Source organism: Octopus bimaculoides, chromosome 11 (assembly GCF_046866305.1).
Source record: "Octopus bimaculoides isolate indiv1 chromosome 11, ASM4686630v1, whole genome shotgun sequence".
NCBI classification, from domain to species: domain Eukaryota; kingdom Metazoa; phylum Mollusca; class Cephalopoda; order Octopoda; family Octopodidae; genus Octopus; species Octopus bimaculoides.
Window position 1 is genome coordinate 62,045,917 of NC_142938.1, and position 20,672 is coordinate 62,066,588.

A 20,672-nucleotide genomic window follows, 5' to 3' on the forward strand; every position below is an offset into this window, starting at 1 on the left:
TAGAGGTACCCAAAATAATAAGTGTTTGTGTGAAGCAGGATAATGCCAAATTATTAAAGAATTGTAACCATTATTACATCACGGGTGAAAATTTTTGCATTAAGTGAATCATTTATATATTAGAGCACTAATTACATTTACGTACACATACATGCAATTATATATAAAGGTCAGTTGCTGGATTCATTAGAATCAAGGTACTTTAACATATTGGATGCCAGTACTTAACTTATAATACTTTGGAGCAACTTAAAATTGTTTGTTGGTTGTATACTGTATGTATGGACATATACACTCGTACATGTATCTGCATATATAAATACACATAGATAGGTGCATATATACGCAGGTACTCAATACAATACAAACTGTAGATCCAACTCAGGGATGGTTCCAAGTGTTACGTATGTATAAAAGAACACAAGTTTCAAAATTCACTTCAGCTGTTTCGGTAGTATTTTGGCTGTGTGGTAAGGAGCTTCCTTCCCATTCAAACATATATATATATATATATAGTTAATCCAAACACACACCTGCCAGAATACTGCAGAAATGAAATGACACCACAAAGAAAACAGGAGCGGGGAACACCACAAATCCTAAACAGGTCCACTTACCTCGGCTAAATGCAGTTCGTACGGACGCTCGTGACAAACAAGGATTGATCTTCTCAGTCATCGGGAAAACCAACATAACGATTAAAAAAGGAAAAGAAGTGGGAAAACATATTCGGAAACGAAGAGTAGCTGCCTACGTCGGCGAGGGCGATGTTTGTGGAGAAATATGTATTTGTGTATATATGTTTAAGTGTATTTTGTATGTGTGTATATTGTTTGTGCGTGTGTTGAGTGTGTTCATGTATTTTAAAAGTAAGACTATACCCTGTATACTCTTACTCTTTTAAAATACTCATGCATTTTAAGAGTAAGACTATATGATATTAGTTACTGTATCCGGTGGCTTATAAGACGCACTTATACTAAAAAAAAAAAAAAAATCTCAAAGCATTCTCCTCACGCGGGTTTTATTTGCAAAGTTAGTCCTCCTTTAAACCAAGCTTGTCCCTAACACTCACTACTATAGGCTAATTTTAATCCAGACGGTCTCTTGTACCTAGCCTGACTTATTGCTTTATGTTCAGCTCTGTTGCTAATTTGTTGCTCTATTGCTAAAGTATTTTCATAACATTTTGTAATGCACTCTTAAATTGCTTTAAATATTACACGCTTTAGTAAACTAACAACTATTTTTCCTGAAAATGCAATGTTGAATTTGGGGTGCATCGAATATGCCCATGCGTCTTTTAAGCCATCAAATACATTATGTCCTCAATGTGATTATGATCCAGTAAAATGTCTAAAGTGTATTTGGTGATTATGGTAAAACATCGGATCTAAGATATTGTTCGGTGAAATATCTTGATACTGTCGTCTTGGATTTAGTAGTTATACTACCGCCTATAATAATGTCAGTGTTGGTGTTTGTCGATGCATGGGAGATATGAAATAACATTTAAAGAACGAAAGGTAATTGTTAAGAAAATATGACCATTATTACTTCATAGCCGAAAAACCTCAAATGTGTAACAATCGGACATCTTTCACTTGAAGTAATTCGTGTGCTTTGTTAATGGCACTGATTTACAAAATTTTCAATTTGCTCTGAGGCAAGGATGTGAATAGGTGTTTTTTTTTTTTTTTTTTAACTAATTTTGATGTGGTGACTTCAATTTTCTGAACAGAATAGATACAGAACATAGATGGAACTAAATTACTTGGATAATACAATACATATAAATCATAGTACAGCAGAGAGTTTTTGTGTACACGATCTTGTGTACTTTACCTCCGGGATGTTACGCAAGAGCATCCAGCAAAAGCCCCCATCATGCTGGAGTTCCACTTGTCTTGGTAGTTACTATTCATCTTAGTAATATCTTGGTGGAACTTTTCTCCATGCTCATCACTCACTGTTCTGAGCTTCGGAGGGAAGAAGTTGTGGTGGGAGGGGAGAAAGTGAATTTTGAATGACATTCGGCATCCCATATCCTCATAAGACTAACAGCTTCCTGATGCACTCTTGGTAATCTAGTATCCGTGTGTTACCAAGGAAGCCAAGGCGAACTGACTTAAATGTTTCCCTTGTTCTCAGTTCCTTTTATATAAAAAGCTCCTCAAAGTCCTTATCCTTCAACACCTCTTGAATCTGAGGTCCGATGAAGATGCCCTCCTTCAGCTTAATAGAACTCAGAGCTGGGAACAGAGTGCACAGGTGTTGGAAGGTAGTGCCATTTTTGTCCATGGCCTTCACGAAATTCTTCATTAAACCAAGCTTGGTATGAAGAGGAGGAAGAAGCACCTTGTCCATGTCCACCAGAGGATTTTCTCGGCCTCTGTGTTCACCAGGCATGAAAGTGCTCCTAGATCCCCAGTTCTTCTGCTTGTAGTGCTTGGACACAGCCCGATTGTCTCAGAGACAGAGAAAGCAACAGTACTTTGTTGAAGCTCGCTTGCATACCCATAAGGAGCCCAATGACCTTGAGGTCCACTAGTACTAGTTGTACTTGACAGCTTCCAAAAGGAGCTCCATATTGTCATACAACTCCTTCAGATGGACTGAGTAGGCAATGGGAATGCCGGAGTATTTATTCCTATTGTGCTGGAGTACAGCCTTCAGACTTCGTTTGGAAGAATCTATAAAAAGATGCCAGTCTGAGAGATTGTGTGGGAAACCAAGGAAGGTGAACAAGCCAGAGACATTTGTGCAGTAGCACTCCATGTCGAAGAATGAAGCAAAGTCCTGGTTCCATGTCCTGAAACTGGTGACCCTTGCCTCTGCCTTGACCAGGTTCCACTGCTTAAGTCAGATGCCAGGAGCTCTGACTGCTGCTTAGATAGATACGAATCACGGACAAGGTCATTCAGGATTTGTCCTGTTCTCCAATTTTACAGTCAAAATAATGAGAGTAAGCCGTTCTCAGGAGGAAAGTAATTGTTCAGTGTTGTTCAGTGTTGTGCAACTCTCACACGTAGCAGAATAAATTTGCCTTGTTGATGCACCCTCGGTGTTTTGAAGTCATTGTAGAGATATGTATCATATGTATCACAAAAATCTGGAAAACAAAATAAGAATTGATCATATACATGGTTACATGAATTGTCGCGAAATCATAATGTAAATCTCGAAAACTAGAGGTGATGAGTGAAAACTGGTTTTGTATTTGAAATCAACACTATTTTTATGTTTGCCTCAATTTCTCTGTAAACCAGTGTAGTAAACAAAACGCTAATTAAATGATGTCTTAAAGGAAATTTGTTATAAGAGAACGAAAATGTATCAAGTATTCGAAAACGAATTTTCTTTTATGTTCAAGACTCGATAACATGAAAAAAATGAGGAAAGTAGGAAGAAATGGTATATTAAGGCTTGTATTTTGCAAGTTCTGTGTATCACGTGATACATATGACATATTTTCCTGGTATCCATGCACATCATATACGATACATATTCTCAGTTTTTTCATCCTCCTGAGTAACTTGGTATTTATGAAAGGAAAGCTTTATATTACTCAGAACGTATGAAAGAAGGGCTAACTAAAAGTCTGAAAACAAGCATAGATGTTACAGGCAAAGGTATGAAAATGCTTTCGCCGAGCAAAGGAGTAATTGTAGGTACTAAGAGTGTACATGAAATGAAACAACTGCAGCCAGGAGTTTATAAATCATGTTGAATACTCCAGTTGGAATATTCAAAATATTAAATCATATTTGTTTTAAATTTGAGCACAAGGTCAGCAATTTTAGGGGTAGGGAGCTAGCCGATTTCAACAGGCCCCAGTGCTAAATTGGTACTTGTTTTATCGACCCCGAAAGAGTGAAAGGCAAAATCTACCTCGGTGGTATTTGAACACAGAACGTAAAGAACCGGAAAAAATACTAAGCATTTTGTCCAACGTGCTAACAAGTCAACCAGCTTGTCATCTTAAAAGATTTTTTCTGCTATAGGCACAAGGCCTGAAATTTTATGAGGTGGGGATTAGTCAATTATTAGGTTGTCAAGAAAGTTCTTGCGGAATTTTTGATTTTGATTTTAAATGATGTATTTTAAAAAGTTAAAGAAGTGATTTTAAATTCTCAATCGCAGAATAATGCTAATAATATAGCCTGAACGGATAAACTACCCCTATTTTGCAGAGAAAAGTGTAGGTGGCTAGCTGTGGACTCGAACTCACATTCCCGTGATTATATGTCACGATGCTTTGACCGATTAAGCTAAACTACCCACTACAAATTCGTCTGCAAATTAAGATATATAAATCTCGCTTTATGAGACGCTCTCATATGTTAAATTCAAATTACGACAAACGTAAATAAACAAACGAAGTTTGCTTTTAGAAGCGTTGAGATGTCTTTTAGAAAGTTAAAGAATTGATTTTTAAATTCTCGTAATTTGAATTTAACATATGAGAGCGTTTCATAAAGCGAGATTTATATATCTTAATTTGCAGAGGAATTTGTAGTGGGTAGTTTAGCTTAATCGGTCAAAGCATCGTGACATGTAATCACGGGGATGTGAGTTCGAGTCCACAGCTAGCCTCCTACACTTTTCTCTGCAAAATAAGGGTAGTTTATCCTGTTCAGGCTATATTATTAGCATTATTCTGCGATTCAGAATTTAAAATCACTTCTTTAACTTTCTAAAAGACATCTCAACGCTTCTAAAAGCAAACTTCGTTTGTTTATTTACGTTTGTCGTAATTTGATGTATTTTAAATTAATTTTCGTTAAATTACTTTGACTTCATATATCATTTAAAGCCCATTTTTCGCTCTATCTAATCGTGTTACTCTTTTCTTTTTGAATATTTAGGCCATTTTTTCCGGAACGTTGACTACAACATGGACAAAAAGCAAATTCGCACAATTTTCTTATTCCAGTTCAAGCTAGGCCGAAAGCTGCTGAAACAGTTCGCGATATCAACGATGCGTTTGACCCAGGAAGCACTAATGAACGTACAGCACAATGGTGGACGAGAGTCATGAAGATGATAAGCGTAGTGGTCGGCCATCGGATGTTGACAACGATCAACTAAGAGTCTTAGTGGAAGCCAATCCACGCACAACTTGATTGCTTCTGAATTGGATGTAACGTATACGATAATTTCCAACCACTTGAAAGAGATTGGAAAAACAAAAGTACTTGAGAAATGGGTGCCGCATGAGTTGAACGACAACCAGAAAAAAAAAAAAAGAAAAAAAAAACGCCGTTTTGAAGAGTCGTCTTCTCTTCTTTTACGCAACAAGAACGACCCGTTTCTCGACCGGATTGTGACTTGCGATGAAAAGTGGATTCTTTACGACAACTGGTGACGCTCAACTCAGTTGTTGGACGCCGACGAAGCTCCACAGCACTTCCCGAAGCCAAAGTTACACCAGAAGAAGGTCATGGTGACTGTTTGGTGGTCTGGGGCCGGGCTCATCCATCACAGCTTTTTGGATCCAGGCGAAACCATTACGGCGCAGAAGTACTGTCAGTAAATGGATGAAATGCATAAGAAACTCCGACAACAACAGAAAAGGACCAATCCTTCTCCATTACAATGCTCGGTGATATCCAAGCTATGAATCAATGTGGTAGTTTATATCTTTTATCTTTCATCTTTTACTTGTTTCAGTTATTAAACTGCGGCCACGCTGGGGAGCTGTCTTGAAGATTTTTAAAATAATGAGTCGACACGAATACTAATTTTCTTAAAGCCTGGTACTTATTCTATGGGTCACTTTTGTTGGTATGCTTACGGGGAATAGCGATGATGGGCGGCAAATACAGACACACACAGATCTCTCTCTCTCTCTCTCTCTCTTTCTTTCTCTCTCTCTCTCTCTCTCTCTCTCTCTTTCTCTCTCTCTCTCTCTCTCTCTCTCTCTCTCTCTCTCCACACACATGTGTGGTAAGACGCTTGTTTCTCAACCACATGGTTTCGGGTTCAGTCCCGCTGCGTGACACATTGGGCATTTATCTTCTGCTATAGCCTTGGGCCGATCAAAGCTTTGTGAGTGGATTTGGTAGACAGAAAGTGTAAGAAATCCATCGTGTACATACATACATACATACATACATATCAACGTGTGAGTGTGTGTGTGCATGTGCATGTGTTTGTCTCCCCCCGCTTGACAACTGGTGTTGGTGTGTTTGTTTCCCCGTAACTTAATGGTTCGGCAAAAGACACCAATATAATAAGTACCAGGCTTAAAAAAAAATAAGTACTGGAGTCGATTCCTTCGACTAAAGTTTCTTCAAGGCAGTGACCCAGCATGGTTGCAGTTTAATGATTGAAGCAAAAAAAATATATATACACGATGGACTTCTTTCGGTTTCCATCTAACAAATCCGCTTACAAGGCTTTCGTCGGCTTGAAACTTTAGTAGAAGACACTTGCATAAGGTGGCACGCCGTGGAAACTGAACCAAGAACCATATAGTTGGGAACCAAACTTCTTACCACACAGCCACGCCTGTCCCTATAGAAAGAGGTAAAAAAGGGAGAAAACCATAATTTATAACTAAACAAGGCCACTGGTGCCCCCCCCAAAAATGTGGTAAAAAATGCGATTTGTAGGTCAAGTATTAAAAACATAAAGCCTTTTTTCTTTTATAGTCTACCAGAAAAATAAAAAGAAAGAAAGAAAGGAGTAATTTTGCTTCAGCTTTCACAATATAATTAACATTCCACTTAACTGGAAAGAACAGTTGATTCATGTGTCTTTCCCTTGGAAATTTAGAATTAAATTACTTTGAAGTACGTCTGTTTTATTTATTCAGTCAGTGCTGTATTATTCTCAAGTATCTCTCTCTCTCTCTCTCTCTCTCTCTCTCTCTCTCTCTCTCTATCTCTCTCTCTCTCTCTCTATCTCTCTCTCTCTCTCTCTCTCTCTCTCTCTTTCTCTCTCTCTCTCTCTCTCTCTCTCTCTCTCTCTCTCACACACACACACACACACACACACACACACACAACACAGACACATATACACGAGTAAGGAAAATGTTTTAAATCCAGTATATTCCGCATTAATTTCCGATTAGTCATGTAAGAGCCCCGGATTTTTTCTGTTTGGCTGCGCATGTGGAAATTTGTGAAAATAAAAAAATTTGGTGATTGATATAATTTTCCACCCTGAATCTCAGGAGATATCTAACTTTTTCTGGAAAAATTGTTAACAGAAGTTATCGAGGTTTAAAATTTGATAATTTTTACCCAGTCAGAAAACAGAATTTGGAAGCTGTCACTCAAAATTTGCAAATTTTTAAAGCTATTAACTTTTTATTTATTGATTTATGGCGAAAATGAAATTCCTGTCAATGATTAGAATGCAAAGTTACAGTAAATATGAAATCAATTGGAACAGATTGAAAATTAGCAGCCAAGCAGAAAAGATCCATATATATATATAAGGTGTTCTCCTGGGGCTACAAGCTACACCCTTAGTAGTTAGCCGCATTTAAGTGGCAAATATACTTCACATTGTCGCGCAGCTACTGTTTATACCTCGTTCAGAGATTTATTATTATTATTATTATTATTATTATTATTATTATTATATATAATAATAATTATATATAATAATATATTATATATAATATATAATTATATATTATATATAATTATATATAATTATATATTATATATAATAATAATTATATATAATATATATTATATATAATAATAATTATATATAATAATAATAATAATAATAATAATAAATCTCTGAACGAGGTATAAACAGTAGCTGCGCGACAATGTGAAGTATATTTGCCACTTAAATGCGGCTAACTACTAAGGGTGAATGCTACTGTAGCTTGTAGCCCAAAGGAGAACACCTTCTCCAGCTGGCTATTGACACACTTTCTGTGCCCTATCAGTATTTGCAAAGGGAAGTCATCCTTCCCATCGTCGACCTGACGTGATACGCAAATATACTTCACGTATATATATATATATATATATATATATATATATATATATATATATATGCGAGTAAAAATAAATGCAAAAAAGGTGGGGTTTTTTTGTATGATTGTGTATAGAGGAATATATTATTTTGCTTAAAAGAGTTCCAACACTGTCTGTTTTTTATGTTTTATTTATATTCCTGCAGAACTAATGTGGGGTATAGAATATGGAATATACAATATACAATATAAAATAAAATAAAATAAAAATGGATGGCACCATGAAAGAAAGTATTGAATGTAGATGAAATATTGAGTGTTCAATATAAAGGATCAAATATATAAATATATAAATATAAATATATATATATAAAGGCGACTCGAGTTTCAGGGCTATTTCCCTTCGTCATGGCCGGTATGACAGACTTTAACAGACTGTAATAAGTTGGCTGGTTTTCTGTCTTTTATACCAATTCCTTTGGACGGCAGCAGTAGGTGTTTGGCTATTTTTAGAATTGATGTTAAATCTATTTTTAGAAATGATGATATTTTAATTTATTGTTTTGTGTGGGTTGTAGGGATAAGATTTTTAAACCCCAGTAGGTGTTTGGCTGTTCTTAGAAATGATGCCAAATCTATTTATAGAAATGATGATATCTGAGAGATTTTTTGTGTTTTGGTTACAGGGATAAGATTTTTAAACCCCAAGTAAGATGGATTTAATCATTGTTTGTTAAGAGTGGGTTTGAATTTCTTAATAAAGTCCTTTTCTTTGCATTTTCTTTCAATTTCATTCCGGTTGTAAAGTTTATGGAATGGAAATATAATAAAAGTTTGATGACCACATGTTGCTAGATGGTTACTCAGTGGTATTTGGCGGACTTCTGGGTTTTTAATCTGTTGTCGATGTACCCGTGAGCGTTCCGATAGTGCATAAGTATGTGTGTGTGTGTGTGTGTACATATATATGTGCGTGTAGATATGTGTGCGTATACATACGCGCGTGCGCACACACACACACACACACACAGAGCTAAATGGTAAGAAGCGTGCTTGTCAACCACATGGTTCCGGGGTTAAATTCCACTATAAGTGTCGTCAACTATAACCTCGGGCCAACCAAAGCCTTGTTAGGGGATTTGGTGGACGGAAATGAACGAAGCCCGTCGTATATATATATATATATATATATATATATATATGCATATATCTATGTGTGTGTCTGTGTTTGTCCCCCATCACCACTTGACAACCAGTGTTGTCGTGTTTACGTCTCCGTAACTTAGCGGTTCGGCAAAGGAGACCCAATATAATAAGTGCTAGGCTTAAGAAATAGGTCCTGGGTTCAGTTTGTTCGACTAAAAACCCCTTCAAGGCGTTGTCCCAACAAGGTCACAGTCGAATCACTGAAACAAATAAATGAATAAAAGAATATATATATATATATATATCGAAGCTCGTCGAAACGCCGGTGTTAAAACGTGGGTAGCTGATGAAGTAGAATGTTCTCTATGTGGCTCGTGTGTTCTCGTCTACGTTTGTTTGCAATGTCCTGTACCCAGATATGCACCTATACATACAGGTGGATGTCGGTATGCACATACCTGTACGTATATATGCATATACTCATTTACTTTTGTTTATATATATATATATATATATTTATAAACATAATTAAGGGATCAGCAACAGTTGCTTCACCACATACCGACCAACTGTTGCTGATCCCTTAATTATGTTTATAAATGTATAAGAACTTTTAAATAAGTTCTCCACCGATAATGGTGTTTACATACCGAAGGGCTTGGTAAAAATTATTAATTGTTAATTTATTAATAAATTAATAAATTGATAAACCTTTACCCTTTTAATTGCATATATATATATATATATATATATATATATATATATACAGAGCAAGCGAGTAGGACAGATACAGAAGGATCCTAATTCTTCATCAGTTATCGACTAAAATTCAGTTTCGTGCCTTTAACGATAAGATTGAGAACATCGTATATCGGCGGCATCAAAAAGCTGAAGAATATGAAATAAAAAAGGATGTTACACAGAATAATGAAAATATAACAATGGTGTTGCCATAGTGTGCAAAGCAGCTGCGAAAAATGTTATCAAAATCGATTCACAGGAAACTGAGAAATCCTAAATTTTGCTCCTAAGCTGTTAGCGTAGTTCTCTGTGTGTGTGTGTGTGTGCGTATATACATTTTTTGCGCTCTGCATCTATTTTCAGAAACTCTGTATGTTTTCTTTTTCTCACTTGTACACCTGGATTCAATCACCTGCAGTGGCGTTGGTACTTGGGACGTAACGTATAACCCATTCCATTTGTTCCTCCAACTTCTTTGGTTCACTTTCCACGAATCTCTTTTTCTGTTGGTTCCTGTGTCTCTTTTGAATGCCTTTTTCTACTTTTTACCCAATACATCATTGTACCTATGTATTTGGTAATTCCGCCATCTTCTCAACTCTGCGTTCCGTTCTTGTATGTCCTCATATACATCTTTTCACCAACTTTAAAGAATCTTTCTTTGTCTTCCCTGGCATTTTTTTCTTTTCTTGCCAGGTAACAATTTATCAAAGACTGATTTTACTTTCCTTGTAAACATCAGCTCCGCAAGGAGGTACATGCTGGTGTATTCGTAATTGGTATGACACGGTACACTCTTAAAAATAGTTGTGGAGCTACATCATCCGTCACTTCTTTATTCGATTTTCTAAGGACTCTTTTGAAGGTATCGACAAAACATTCTGTCTGTCCATTAGATCGGGGGTGGTACGGCGCCGTAGTTATATGTTCTACCGCGAACGTTTCACAAAATTTTAAAAATTCACTGGACATAAATTGTGTTCCATTGTCAGACACTACCACGTCTGGGATGCCAAATCTCGTAAACAATTCGTGTAAAAAAATTATCACAGTTGATGAAGTTGGTTTTTTTACACTTAAAAATTTCAGTTGTTATTCTTGAAGTTGTATCTGCTGTTGTTATCTCAGCTGTAGTTGCTGTTTTTAAAACTCGTGCAAACCTGCCAACAAATTATTCATATTTTTACGATTTTCGTAAAATTCATACACCAACTTTGTGAGTTTATTTAATTCCTCTTCGAGTTTCTATTAACTCTACGTGAATTGGTTTATCCTCGTCGAGTTTATTAATTCCTCGTGAGTTGTTTAAATCCTCATCACCACTGTTATAATCCTTAAAATGTTGGATTATCATAACACCCACCTCGGTATACAGTATACTTAATAAAACCAGCACAGACACGACTATCTCTGATCACCGTCTACGTACTAATTCTTTTATTAAGCACTCAGGCTTTTACACAGAGGGGACAGCACAAGGACAGACAGAACGCCACAGTGGGGACAAAAAGCAAAACGAATGAAAATGAGAAAAATGCTATATAATAAGGAAGATGAAATGGCTGCACGATCCCCACTCACATGCAGTACCATTTGAACGTTTTAACGCACAGCTTATAATCTTTTCTTTTTTTCCTTTGTTTTTTTTTTTCCATTCGCATCATGTTTTTCTTTTTTTTTTTAAAAAAGCAATTTTACTTTTTTTGTTAATATCTCATATCTAATTCTCTTAATTTCACCACTGGCGGCAGTTCGTCAAACTCCACCTCAATTCCCGGCTGATATATCCCCTCCACACATTTCCTTTAACCTGTTATACCCATCTTTATCTATTACAATTGCCTTCACATTTTCCGTGTAAATATCCGTAGGCATCTTAACCTTTATAATAGATTTAAACCTTGTTATCTTTTTTTCAGTTGCCGTGCTCTTAGCGTATGTAACGAAATTCCACCTGTGCTTTTTCGGCTTTCTCACTTGTTTGCTTTTTCCTTGCTCCATTCTTGGCGCCTTCTCTCTGTCTTTATCCTCCTCCATTTTGGTTAGTGTCGCTGCTTCACCTTCTTGCTGGTGTCTTTCTACGTACTCTGGTAGTTCATGTACTTCTTATCTTTATTTACAGTAACTAGGTTATTCCATTCGTCACGTGTGAGGGGTGTACCATTATTACTAATTCCCTACAGCATATATATATATATATATATATATATATATATATATATATATATATATATATATATATATATATATATATATATGTGTGTGTGTGTGTGTGTGTGTGTGTGTGTGTGTGTATGTGTGTGTGTGTGTGTTTGTGTACACACACACACACACACATAATGATGTCTATACGCGTGTAGGTTCTTTTTTTGATGACATGCTCATGTATTATTTAAAAAAGGGGAAAAAAGGAAACTGCACGTACATACATAACTTAGAAACAGCGCTACGGATGTGCCAGCCACACGAGCTTGAGACATGGCCGCTCTCACACACTTCTCATGAGTAATTCCGAAAGGAACTTCGTGAGACCAGTGCAGAGACGCTTCCGGGGGAAGGGGAACCGTTAGAAAATCCATTATAGCAGTGACTCGATCAATTCCTAGGGATATCTGAAGAAGGAATTTTTATATTCCGAAATATTATATCAGACTATGGATGATTAAATTGCAACAGTTGTTATAGTCCATTGTTGTTATTATAGTGCATTGTTGTACCATTCAAAACACATTATTATTATTATTATTATTATTATTATTATTTACAAACAATACACAATACTTCAAGCGAACTATAATATTCTCCTACACACACACACACATGTATAGGAGAGTATTGTAGTTCGCTTGAAGCATTGTGCATTATTTGTAAAAATAATAAATAATAATAATAATATGTTATTATTATACACACACACGCACATGTGTATATATATATATATATATATATATATATATATATATATATATATATATATATAGTTAAAAAAAACAATAACAAAAAAACAACAAGGTGAGGACGTGATATGGATAGTATTATTGGACGCTCAGGAAAGGAAAGAGAGAGTGTATATTATTGGACGCTCAGGAAAGGAAAGAGACACACACACACACATATATATATATATACATATACATAGAGAGACATACACGTTTATATATATATATATATATATATATATACACACATGCATATATATATATATACATATATATATATACACGTACACGTTTATATATATATACACACACACGCACACATATATATATGCATGTATGTAAATACACACACTTATGCATACATACATACACACACACACACACACACACATATATATGCACATATAAATTGACTTGGGATCCAAGAGAGAAAAGAATATTGATTGTTAAACACCCAAAATTATCCAGATATTCTATTAGCAATTTCAATTACAATCGAGTCGAATGTGAAAAATTTCTTGAAAAAAGAGGACCTGCAACCTCACTACGTTTGGGACTCTCTCAACTTCAACAACAATTATGCTGACCAATTTTTATTCCTAAATACAATGTAGCAATACAATACTTACATTGTAATGATTTTAGACAAGTGGAGGAAAAATAAACGAGAAATCAGAAGTTATTCATTTTGTTCCGGTTACTAATTTCCACCCCACTATATATATATATATATATATATATATATATATATATATATATATATATATATATCGCAGAAACGAAAAGGTCAAATGACAAAGAGGGGAAAAACCATCGATTCCAAGCCACGTCAACGTCCTCTCCTTAGAGCAAAACGTATAGAGACTTATGTCAAGGGAGGATTGGCCTTCTCAAGTATTAGAAAATCCAACAGGAAAGAAGATAATTCTATAAACGAGCAGTAGCTGCCGCCACCACCGCCGCCTCCACCAGCGATGCCACCACCATCGCCGCCGCTACCACCACTGCTGCTACCACCGCTGCTGCTACCACCGCTGCTGCTACCACCGCTGCTGTTACCACCGCTGCTGCTACCACCGCTGCTGCTACCACCGCTGCTGCTACCACCGCTACCGCCACCGCCACCGCCGCTACCACTGCCTCCACCGCCACTGCAGCCTCCGCCGCGACGGTGTCCTTAGGGAGTTCACTTCGTAACCATGACATTCCGGATGAAGACCCAATGCACAGCCCCTTGGGCGAGTGTCTTCTGCGATAACCCTGAGCTGATCAATGCCTTGTGTCTGAATTTGCTAGCTAGAAACTCCGTGGAAGCACGTCGTATATGTATGTGTGTGTATGTATGTTTATATGTAGTCGAAATTTATAGAAAAACAAAAACGAAGACAGGTGTATGAACAAGAAGCAAGTGTATTAGTTTGACGCTCGGGAAAAATGAATAAGACTTTAGGTTTCGAGCCTACGCTCTTCAACAGATAGTAATAAGAGGAAATATATAGAGAGAGAATGAAAAAAATGTAGAGTGCAGCGGTTCAGCATGGTGATATGCATGTGTATATATATGTATATGTGTATGTACAGGGTGTCCCAAAAAGATGTACTCACTCTTTGACTTTCCAGTACTCATGCATTTTGTGTTCAAGTAGATGTTTATTGATATACATACAATCCTAAAAAGTTTCAGGAAAATAAATTGTTGTAGAAACGATTATTTATTGTCATTTAGAATAATTTAATGTTCTCTCTCATTCCTGCGTGTTCGCGAATGTTCAAACTGCCTTCATTCATTTTCCAAACAAAGCTGATAACATCCAACAATAGATTCGACAACGTTGCCAAACATTTCATTTGGAATTGCAAGACATTGTATTCGAATTTCATTTTTCAAATCAATTGTCACTGATTTTTCAGCGTAGACCTTATCTTTGAGATGTCCCCATAAAAAAAAAAGATCCATTGGCGTGAGGTCTGGGGAACGTGCAGGAAATTCAACGCTACCTCTCCTCCCAATCCATTTGTTTGGATTTGTTGCATCGAGGTAAGCCCGTACATCACAAACAATACACTAGTAATCGTCTGTCAAAAACTGAGTACATCTTTTTGAGACACCCTGTGTATATACATGTATATATATATATATATATATATATATATATATATATATATATATATATATATATATATATATATATATATATATATATATATATATATATATTTATATATATATATATATATATAGTTTTAGAGAAAAGAACCAAAGTTCATGAACTCATCCATGAAAATCCACAGATAATTTAGATAAATTGAATTTAATTGAGATTTTACCTGTAAATTTGGATTTTTATCCCTAACACACACACACACACACACACACACACACACATATATATATATACACATACACACACATGTATATACATGTATGTGTGTGTGTATGTGCGCGTGTGGTTGCGAAAACCATCTTACTCCAGATATTAACGTTTAGTTAGTTTGGATGCATTACGGCATTGTTGCCCGTGTCAAGTGTATTTGATGATCATAGTCAAATTTGAATTGAGGGAGTGTGCTTATTACTTCATTGTCTTTGTTTGCTTATTTATTTATTTCCTTTGTTTTCCTAAACTAGTTCCTGTCATATTTTGCTAACTGCGTGCTTTATCTTTTACACTCTCAAAATAAATTTCACTATCTGTCATACTAGCTAGTGAAATACGTCAAATATTAAGATGCTTTTGAATTTAGTAGACGTGTCAGAAACTATGTAATGTCGACATTGATACCCGCTGAAGCATTGAAAGCATGAAAATTAAGAAATATACACGGCGGGAAAATTGAAAGTAAAATAAGACCATTATTACGTCATATCGTATTTCATCCATATATACCATTAATGCGAGTTAATCGGTGAGCTGGCAGAATCATTAGCACGCCGGATAAAATGCTTAGTTGCATTTCGTCCGTATTTATGTTCTGAGTTCAAATTCTGTCGTGGTTGACTTTACCTTTCATCCTATCGGAGTCGTTAAAATAAGTACCAGTTGAACACTGGGGTTGATATAATTAACTTAATCCCTCTCCTGAAATTGCTGGCCTTGTGCCAAAATTTGAAATCTATGTTAGCAATGCACATAAATCGGCGAGCTGGCAGAATCGTTAGCACGCCGGATAAAATGCTTAGCTGCATTTCGTCCGTATTTACCTTCTGAGTTAAAATTCCTCCGTTGACTTAGGTCTTTAAAATAAGTATCAGTTGAACACTGGGGTTGATGTAATCGGTTAACATCCTGCCCCAAAATTTCAGGCCTTGTGCTCATAGTAGAAAGGATTATTCTGCAAGAGTTGATGGAGGCGAGATGGCAGAATTGCTAGCACGCCGGACAAAATGTTTTGCAGCATTTCGTCCGTCTTTACGTTCTGAGTTCAAATTTCGTCGAGGCGAGTTTGCTTTTCATGTTTCGAGGTCGATGAAATAAGTACTAGTCGAGAGCTGGGGTTGATGTCATTGACCATTTCCCTTCCCTCAAATTTCGGGCCTTGTATCTATAACAGAATTATTATCTCAAAAGTTGTTTTGAAATTAGTAAACCTGTCAGAGTCAATATAATACTTTCTACTATATACTTTCTATTATCGACACAAGGTCTGAAATTTTTGAGATGGGGCTAGTCGATTGCATCGACCCCAATGCTCAATTAGAACTTAATTTATCAACCCCGAAAATATGTAAGGTAAAGACGATCTCGGTGACATTTGAACTCAGAATATATACACGGAAGAAATGCCGTTAAGCATTTTGTCCGGGGCGGTTACGATTTCTGCTAGCTTGCTTGTCAAGTTCTTTATAATACCACTGTTGGTATCAGCTGAAGCACTGAAAATATGAAATGAAGAAATAAACAAAGGAAACTGAAAGTAAAATATAACCATTGTGACATCATAAAAGACAATTTTCTAAATGTAATAGTCCAACATCTTTCGCTTTAAGTAATTTCTCTGTTTAAACAGAAAGCTGATGACAAAACACCTTAATTTTTTTTTTCCTTTGAAGACATCCGTTCATATTATATTCAACCATCCATATATCCATTTTTTGGCGCCCACTGCTCCTGGAAAAGATGTGGGGAAAGAGTCCTCAAACTCCATAGGGTCCTATCAGAAGCAATTGTCATTAAATTTCCTGCGGACTTCAAAGCGCGACCAACTGAATTTAGGGATATTATCCAATTATCTTGTTGGTCTACCCGTTGGTCTTCTGCCGGTTAGCTCGGTTTGAAGAATCCGCCTTGCGATTCTTTCCTGCAACAATCTAACCACTGTAAGTTATAGTAACTTATAGGATTGGGTTATCAATGGGAACATTTCAGTGACAGTTTGTGTATTTGCTTTTCATCCAATCAGTTAGCCCCTTGTCAACCTTATTAAAGAAATGCAAATGTTACATGCTAAAATCTACAGATGAAAGAAAACTTCATGTCATCCCCAACGTAGTTTTTTGTTGTTGGTGATCTTACAATGTACTCGATTAATATTCACGCCATCAAGAGACTTAATATTGGTCACAAAATTCTCGCGGGACAAAGAAACGGAGTTCGGTGAGGATAAGTGTTCATATTTGATAGTCAAACGAGGAAAGATTGTCTACCAGGCAAGGAATATCGATACCAATGGCTTATTTCCCCAATCGTCGGTGATAAATGTTAAAAATATACAGGACTCAACGAGAACATAGCATATATTGGTATTGTGAGTAAAGCTAGAGTAACAAAAAAATACTTCAGAAGATATAGAACGATATGGAAGTCATAGCTGCTTGTATTACATTAAGCCATATTGCTTGGTGCTTTGGTAGTGCCACTGCTTTTACTAGCATTTGGGATACTAGTCTGGACACTTGAAGAAATCTGAAACACGGACATCAGAACTAGGAGATACAAATAACATCTGACAACTTCCACATCAACAGTGACACTGACAAGATACATGCTAAACAGAATGATGGCGGTAAAGGTATAAAAACATGCTAGGCAGCCTTTGAGTATCGCATCGTGTCACCTAGACAACAGATATTGAACAGAAAAGAGTGAAATAAAAACATCATATGTATAACACTGGTCAACAAAATAATATTTCATTCTCTGGCATAAAATCTTAGAAGTGTTTTAGACTAATTTTTGGGTGCTGATTTCAAAAGTGACCTGAGATTTGCTCTTCCACATCACATTTTTGTGCCATCAGTATATACTTTTATTTACCTAAATCATAACAAAGTTAACTTTACACCACTATTTGCGGGAATTTTTGTTGGATTGTCATGCTAATTTTGAATATGTTCAAGCTGAATTTTGTTTCAAAACCCTTTTTCGTCTTTTGAAATATGAAATGACCCACTGTGATCTAGCTATAGATACAACATCAAAAAGAAGGAAGTGCTGCAATAACCCCTGTATTATCTGTTACGTCTGTTAAACTTCATTCCACAGGCTCAAAGGCGCAACATTAGTAACTTTGTCAAGAAGGTGTATCTTATTTGCTTTAAAATAGCACTTGGAGACCAGTACAAAATCTGGGCTCCCTACAAAGTTTGCAAAACCTGTCTTGAAACTTTGCAATTATGGTCTTAAGGAAAGAATGCGAAGCTGAAGTTTGGTATACCAATGGTTTGGAGAGGACCAATTAACCATGTGGATAACTATTACTTCTGCCTTGTTAATGTAAAAGGGTTCAATACGAAAACCAAACGACACTTGCAATACCCAGACAACCCATCTATCTGTTGAGAGTTGCACACTCCGAGGAAATATGCCTGTATTTATTGAGCTGTCACAGATCGATGATGAAGCTCTCAATTCACTTACTACTGATGAAAATAAACAGTTTATGCCATCTGATACAAGCTGTGATAATTTTTCTCTGTTTAGTCAGCCTGAATTGAATGATCTGGTTAAGAATTTGTATTTGCCATAGCAGTCTGCTGAATGGTTAGCTTACAGGCTGCAAGAGAAAAGATTGCTTAAGTCTGGCACTTGTGTTTCCTTTTATCATAACAGAAAAGCAGAACTGTGGAAGTACTTCCATTCAGATGGTCAGCTTTTTTATTGTAACGATGTTGAAAGGCTTCTCACTATGGGACTGCCGGCATATGATTCACGTGAATGGAAACTTTTTTTTATTGTTTGCTCTAAAAGCAGCATGGAATGTGTTTTACTTCACAACGGGAATTTTTATGGCTCAACCCTAACAGAATACTATAAAAATGAAAGAGGAGTGTGCAATCATCAAGACTGTTCTGGAGAGGTCGCACTATCATGTTCATGGATGGGGAATTTACAATTTGAAAATGGTAAACCTACTGGGCCGGCAAGGAAGTTACACTAAGTACCCTTGTTTCCTGTGTTCCTGGACTGTAGGGCTACAAGAGATCACTGTATGAAAAAAGAATGGCCCCCAAGAAACAGTTTGACGCCGGGTGACAAGAACATCATTAATGACCCTCTGGTTAATAGGAAAAACATCGTCGTCCTCCCACTGCACATAAAACTTGGTGTGATGAAGCAATTCATCAAAGTTCTTGATCACAGTGGAGGCATATATATGTACAACCTTTCCAAGTCTCATTGACGAGAATAAGAAGGCAGGGATATTTAATGGGGCCCAAATAACATTCTTCAGAGATCCAAATGTTGTTATGACAATGAGTACAGTGGAGGTTAGAGCTTGGGATGCCTTCTCTAATGTGGTGCAGAATTTCTTTGGGAACAGAAAAGTCGACAGCTATCAAGAGATTGTGGAGAGGCTGCACTTGAGTTTGCAAGCGCTTGGATGTAGAATGAACATTAAATTGCAGTACTTACACAGTCACTTATGTGAGTTCCAGAGAACCTTGGTGATGTTAGCGAAGAACAAGGATAACGATTTCATCAAGTCGTAAAAGTAATGGAAGAGCACTACAAAAGCTAATGGGACTCAAACATAATAGAAGATTATTGCTGGAGCTTGATTAGAGACATTCTAGAAGCCATGCATAAAAGATTGTCAACAGAGAGGAAGTTGTTGCAGTAATAACATGATCAGAATGAATGACCACAATGAATAGAGATTTTGTATTCATATTTTGTTACCACCAAGCTTAATTCTTACATGCTAATGTGCATTTACTCCTACAACTTTGTGTTTTTATCTATTAAATTAAGAAGAGATATATTGTCTATTAAAAATTGCATCTACGTATGTTTGATTTTTCTTTTATGAACATTAAATAGCTGTTTCTAGCAAAATTAAAAGATTTTATCTAAAAAATCTGATGCGATAGACAAAATCTAATGTCAGATTTGGATTCAGCACTCCAAAATTAGCTAAAAACCATCGATAAACCTTGTTTCCTAGAAAATATGTGTTGACCGGTGTAATCAATAGTGAAATTAATAACATCGTGAGATTAGACGAAGAAATCCTGAACAGTTACTCTGTGTGTACAGTTGTTCCTTATAAACCAAGGCTTTCAGAATTGATTAACTTCAACAGAGACTTGAAAGGAACATTGATAGAGAAGTAGTAGCCTCTCTTGTATTTGCAACAAATACACCATATCTCACCTAGAAGGCTACGCCTTTGCTATCCAGGATCAGGAAATAGTCATTAAGTATCTGGTCAAAAAGAGAGATAAAGTTGTTTCTAGACGCTACCTTGTGATAGAGGATGTGAATTGTACAAATCAGTGAAGAAGATATCACCCTTATCAACAGCTGTTTAAAAACCTTTGTAAGATACTACATTCCTATGAGACATGACATTCTCGCTAAAACTGTGTTCAATGCTATACACACGAAGGCTTGCTGTAACAGATATACCAAAGGCACACCTTTAAAAAATAAAAATAAATATTGGTGAAATATTCC

The 20,672-nt window shown here is 36.3% G+C and overlaps 1 protein-coding gene and 1 long non-coding RNA gene across 4 annotated transcripts in view; both read right to left on the reverse strand.

The window, feature by feature from the left end:
- Positions 1-754, reverse strand: part of LOC106879604 (uncharacterized) — a 45,647-nt gene extending 44,893 nt beyond the window's left edge. Inside the window, exon 1 of the mRNA XM_014929254.3 lies at positions 618-754. The gene's annotated coding sequence lies outside the window, so the exon portion shown is untranslated. The remainder of the gene's footprint in view (positions 1-617) is intronic.
- A 2,113-nt stretch (positions 755-2,867) lies between these two features.
- On the reverse strand, positions 2,868-16,225 carry LOC149133370 (uncharacterized). 3 transcript variants are annotated; one of them, XR_016243694.1, is made up of 3 exons: positions 15,636-15,795; positions 6,398-6,519; positions 2,868-3,112 (listed from the first exon to the last, which is right to left on the reverse strand). It is a non-coding gene; the product is annotated as an uncharacterized LOC149133370 (long non-coding RNA). The 3 variants fall into 3 exon arrangements; XR_016243696.1 differs by lacking the exon at positions 15,636-15,795 and adding an exon at positions 15,977-16,115 and having other exon boundaries at positions 2,973-3,112; XR_016243695.1 differs by lacking the exons at positions 6,398-6,519; positions 15,636-15,795 and adding an exon at positions 15,977-16,225.
- Between the last annotated feature and the right edge of the window lie 4,447 nt (positions 16,226-20,672).